Genomic DNA, 6,511 nt, shown 5'->3' with positions numbered 1-6,511 from the left:
GGATTGATAGAGTGAGTTTTCATTGATGGAAAGGCTTACAGTAACAGAAACCAGCCAGCTTCAGTGTTCCTTCAAAAAGGCAGTGACATAAAAGAGACAGAAAAGAATGAAAGTCCTTCTTCTATCCTTATAGACAGACACAGATGTTTTGTGATCTGGGTGGATGACTTTGACAACATGCATGACCTGCTCTACATATGTTGCCCTCTGATTTGGCCTTTCGCTGTGTGGGCTTGACCCACAATAGCTCCCTTATATCACATTCAGGACACCCAGTGAGAACAGATTGTAGAACCAGGTTTCCAGGATCCATAAAACTCACAGCTTGTGAAAGCCTGAACCCTGTAAGAACAAAATCTGTGAGGACTTCTTGAAAATCAAGAGGCAGACACAAAGTAAAACAGGAACAGAAATTAAACTTAATCACCTTAAACTGCACAAAAACCACCTCGCTCCACTCAGGAACTCCACTTCATTTAATACCACTTAATAAACGTGTGGCCTCTGACACCATTTGTTACTTCAGGTGTCTTCAGTCATTCAAACAAACAAATAAAAAACCTGTGAAAAATATATGCATTATTGTTATGTGTAATTCAAAACACAAATTTTAGTAAATCATAAGAACTGTTTGCATCAATTTGAAAGATTTTTTTTAAGAATAAATGAAATTGGAATTTGGGGAAGAGAAAGACTGACCCCTGGTGTTTACTTCAGGATGTGCCTTCCTGTTTTTAATCCAACAAGACAGATGTTTTAGAGCAATAAATAATTATTTTATCAGAGTAATAAATGTGATTTGAAGCTTTAGGGTTACTATAATTACTGATATAAATATATAAACGTGTTATTTTAAGTTATTATTTTTTTACTCACATTTATATTATTAGAGTTTTGTGTAAATAAATAAATAAATAATCTTCTGAGTGGGTCGCGGAGCAGTAAAAGAAGCATCAACAAACCTATATTTTGCTGATGCGAGACTTTTATTTTGAAAGACGTGCGTGAAAGCTGTTGAATCTTCTGCCAGACGCATTTTAATTAAAGAGCGCCTGAGAAAATGCCTTGTACAGATTATAACGGGTTTTTTTTCGTAACTTGTTACAAAATAAAAGTCTCTCACCTCAGAAAAGCTAACTTTCCTGTCCTGTCGTTACTGTGTTCGTAGCGCATACTGTCTAAACTAAAGTCATATTATTTTAATCAGTGTTTTCTTAGCTTCTAAAAGGCATATATAGCATGTGTGCTGTTGTGTCAAGCTAACATAGCAGGTTTTAGCATGGCTGTCAGTGTAGAGACAGTTGCCTGAACACAACACTGTTTTAAAACCTTGTCATAACATAACAAAATTATAATTTTATGTATTAAAGGGATAGTACACCCAAAAATTAAAATTTTGTCATCATTTACTCATGTAATATAGATATTTGGAAGAATGTTTTTAACCAAGCAGATCTCACCCCCCATTAACTACCATAGTAGGGGGAAAAATACTATGGTAGTTATTAATGGAGGGCGAGATCTGTTCGGTGTATTGTGTATTGTAATAATTTACCAAAACCAGGTTGTTACTTGAAATGTTTTTTTTCTCTTTTAGTGTACTTTTCTTTTGCTTATACAGCCAATTTACTTTAATGAAGACCCTGTCTGTGCACAATTAAAATAAATTTCAAAATGACATTAAAGAATGATTTTATTACATTTTAATGAATGTTGCAACCGTCCACTGTTACGGGGTCAGTTGCTACATTTGACTCACATATATGATACACATGTTGCAGCAGCTGATAGATGTGTGTATATTGTATTAAAATTTTGGCTTTCCAATACAAACTGACAGCAACATAGTGTCGGCTCAGATCCGACCCACATCTGGTCCGCATGTAATCCACATGTTGCTGTCTGGGGCAAAAAGTGTTGCAACCACCCCCGCTCTCCCCTATATCACTCCATTATAATAAATAATCAGGCCAGCTGATAATACCTAGAATATCAAAATCAACCGCAGGCGGTAAATCCTTCTCCTATTTGGCACCTAAACTCTGGAAAAATCTTCCTAGCATTGTTCGGGATGCAGACACACTCTGTCAGTTTAAACTAACCTTAGTCAACCGGATCCAGGCCGTATCCAGGTGAGATCGAGGACCTAACCACAACGCAGCCCTGAAGTATCAGCAGAGATCGAGTCAACTAGATCATCCACTGCGAATGCCTCATTAACACGACAACCAGTGGCACAGCTCCTCAACAACCGTCCATACTGGCGTGATGAATACGATCCTCAACTGGATTGAACTGGAATAAATACTTTTGAATTTTGCGATCCCATCGGACTTATGATAGCTGCCTGAATTGTAAAAAAGCACTGTTCGCCAGAGGAGAACTGGCCCCAGACTAAGCCTGGTTTCTCCCAAGGTTTTTTTCTCCATTTTAACATCTGTTTGCCACCTGACGTCACCTGTTGGAGTTTGGGTTCCTTGCCACTGTCGCCTTTGGCTTGCTTAGTTGGGGACACTTGACATTTGACTTGACATTTGATATTCAATAGTGCTTTGATCTGCCTGCATTGACACCATTCTTTAAGAGCTGCTGTGCAGCCAAAATTATATACCAGTTATCAATGTAAAGCTGCTTTGACACAATCTGCATTGTAAAAAGCGCTATATAAATAAAGATGACTAAAGTGCAAAAGAAATTACGAGCATGCAATGTTGTAATTATGTTGTCAATTAGTGAGTGATAAAATTACCAAAAAGTACCAATAAACAACATTCCATGTATGTTAGTGTTGTGTGGTAACTGTTGTTTTTCTAAACACAAAATGCCAATTTTCACTTTGTGTAATTTTGTGGATTTTTGAATGACTGTGGCGGCTCATACCAACTTATTATCCTTATTGTATTAACAATAACTAGTTTAGGACTATTATTTAATAGCCTTACCTTATACTGTTTATTCATCAGTATTAGTCATACAATTCACGTGTATGTTAAGTAAAGCCTGGTTGTGTGTGTGTTTTTGTCAAATAAATTTGTTTGTTTGTTTTTTTTATATAAAAGAAAATGTATTATAATTTTTATTGTATTCCTACAAAATCACGGCTTAATGACCACATGTCTTTTAAAAAGAGAAAGCCAGTGCAAACAGTGCATAAGTAGGATGGGATGTCAACAGATAAATATGCATCATGTGAATTTGAATCTTGGCTCATTCATAACAATATCATAACTCTGCTTGTTTGCAGAGGTGTAAAGTACTTGAGTAACTGTAATTAGTTACTGTACTTAAGTATCTTTTTGGCTACTTTGTAGTTGCACTGAGTATAAAAGATATTGGCAACTTTTACTCTCTTGACTACATTTTTGAGCAAGTAAATGTACTTTTTACTCCACTACATTTGTGATGCAATTACATTTTTCATGGCACCTAACTTTTTCTGCAGCAGTTTGTTTCTGATATAAAGAAGCGATATCGCCATCTAAGGGCGTTGAAGGTATTTTGTGCATTTTGCCTTCACTCCCCCAAAATTTGTCTACAAGGCAACTTTACGTGAATGTGAGAGCATTAGCAGTGTGTTTATTAGATGAGGAAATGGCCGCAGCTGGTGATGAGGCTCAAACCAGCACATACAGTAGACTTTGACTATTTAATTTTACTAAACATTGTTTTATTTATCTGCTATATTGACAAGACTGTTTTGAAGGATAAGGCCTTTCTGTGCACTTGAGAGTTTGTATGCGTTTAAAAGGGCGTTGTGTCGACCTTGATTTATTGCAACATTGAGGTGTTCAGTTTTATTTTGATTTTAGAAAATAAACATGATTTCTCATCTTACAAATCAATTGTTTCTTATTTTCACTGTCATGTCTCTCAGTTGTTGAGAACTAGTGCATCTCTGAGCCTACATTCAGCATGAGTAAAATACTTACTGTTAAAATCAGATACTTTAAGACTTTTACTCAAGTCGTATTAGAATTGGTTACTTGCAACTTGCAATGGAGTTATTTTCAATGTAAAGTATCAGTACTTTTACATAAGTATGGTTTTCAGGTACTCTTTACACCTCTGCTTGTTTGAGATGCATCCTGAAAACCCGAGAGAAACCCTCAGAAAAACTCATTGTTAAAGGTATTTTCACATCTGCACAGTCAGTTCTATGCAATTTTATCATAAGCATCATATAGTGTGAAAATTACTGCTAAAACACTTTCTTATTATTTATCCAAGAACTAGAAGTTTTATTAAATGCTTAGTTGATTAAACATTATACTTATAGATAGATAGATAGATAGATAGATAGATAGATAGATAGATAGATAGATAGATAGATAGATAGATAGATAGATAGATAGATAGATAGATAGATAGATAGATAGATAGATAGATAGATAGATAGATAGATAGATTTTTTGCTGCAAACTATAAACGTTTCTACTCGCCCAATAATAGAGATGGGCAAACTAATTAATTTGAATATGACCTCGTGTGTATGCGCGAGTAAGCAAACACCGCGTAACTCGCTCTCCATTGGCTGTTGCGCTACTGAAGTTTTAAAAGCCAGACAGAGTGGAGCCAAGTTTCGTGACGTCACGTGACCGTAGCACAACTTCAAGACGGCTCTGGCATTACATAGCAACCAACTGTATCCTTCCGCCTTTATATCCAGAGTGGACTAAATGTATGTGGTATTCGCTCATTATGACAAGTTTGATTGTATGCTGTACACAAATTTGTTTCCCCAGATAATTTTCACATAAATAGATGCAGAACATAAAATAAGCATAGTATATATATATATAGTGTTCATTCGTCCTAACGTGTTTTAATTGTATATATATATATATATATATATATATATATATATATATATATATATATATATATATATATATATATATATATATATATATATATATATATATATGGTTGGGGAGTAACGAAATACATGTAACTTAGTTATGTATTTAAAATACAAAATTTGAGTAACTGTATTTCATTACAGTTACATTTTAAATGGGTGGTAATCAAATTACACTTACATTTGAAAAGTATTTTAGATTACCGAAGTGATTACTTTGCAATTTCATTTAAACATTAATGAACAACTGTGATGAGTAATTCATGTAAAAAGCAATTGGTGATTCTTTGAGTCTGACAGTTTGCAAAAGCATCAGCTACATTTCTGCTCGTAAGTTTCATTCCCTTTGCAGAATATGCAACATTTTAATAATTTTAACCAAATAAGAATTGCAAGTTATTTGTATTTAGTACTGAATAAGCTATTTTACATAAAATATGATATTCCACTATAACAAAATGACTGAATTTATAAAAATTGCCCCATTCAAAAATGTATATACCCTTGAATCTTGTTCTGTCTTTACCTGATAATCCACATTACATTTTTGCAATAGTTGTTTGTGAGTCCCTTAACTGTAAAAAATGGTAATTGCAACTTTTTATCTCACAATTCTGACTTTTTTCCTTGCAATTACGAGTTTGCATCTGACAGTTCTGAACTTTTTTCTAAGAATTGCAAGATATAAACTCATACATACAACACTGTAAAAAAAATATTTTCATGATTTGTTATCACAACATTTTTTATTTTGTCATATCAACTTAATTAATAATTAATGTGGTTCAGATAACATAATACTTTTAGTTTCTAATGATTAAACTAGCTCTCTTCTTCTTCTCTATTTGAATTCCAGCAGTGTAGACACTGCTAAGTGTATTACTGCCCTCCACAGGTCAGAGTTTGAACTAAATTGTCATATTCAATATGCTAGTGCAAGTATATAACGATTAGTTCAAACTTTGACCTGTGGAGGGCAGTAATACACTTAGCAGCATCTACACTGCTGGAATTCAAATAGAGAAAAAGAGAGCTAGTTCAACATGAGCATTTATGGTTAAAATGTATACAAAAAATGTTAGAAAATGAGCAATGTTTTCTCTAGATAAGACCCTTATTCCCCATCTGGTGTCATTTAAAGCCCTTTGAAGCAGCACTGAAACTGTAATTTTGACCTTCAACCGTCTGGAATCCACTGAAGTCCACTATAAGGAATAATCCTGGAAGGTTTTCATCAAAAACCTTAATTTCTTTTCATCTGAAGAAAGAAAGACATGAACATATTGGATGACATGGGGGTGAGTAAATTATCCTTTACAGTGAAGTTATAAAGTCAGAATTGCATGATTAAAAACTTGCAATTCTGACTTTTTTTCTCGCAATTGCAAGAAATCTCACAATTCTGACTTCTTTTCTTGCAATTCTGACTTTTTTTCTGGGAAATTGCGAGTTTATATCTCAGAATGACGACTTTATAACTCGCAATTGCAACTTCATATCATGCAATTCTGAGGAAAAAGTCTTACCTTTTTTGTGTGTGTTACATACTTATTAGGTATTACAGAACTTGGATAATCTAACGAAATACGTTACAAATTACTTTTTTAAAGCATGTATTTTGTAATCTGTAGTGAAATACATTTTAAAAGTAAC

The sequence above is a fragment of the Chanodichthys erythropterus genome, chromosome 1 (assembly GCF_024489055.1).
Source record: "Chanodichthys erythropterus isolate Z2021 chromosome 1, ASM2448905v1, whole genome shotgun sequence".
Classification (NCBI taxonomy): Eukaryota; Metazoa; Chordata; class Actinopteri; order Cypriniformes; family Xenocyprididae; genus Chanodichthys; species Chanodichthys erythropterus.
Note: the sequence above shows the minus strand (reverse complement) of the source record.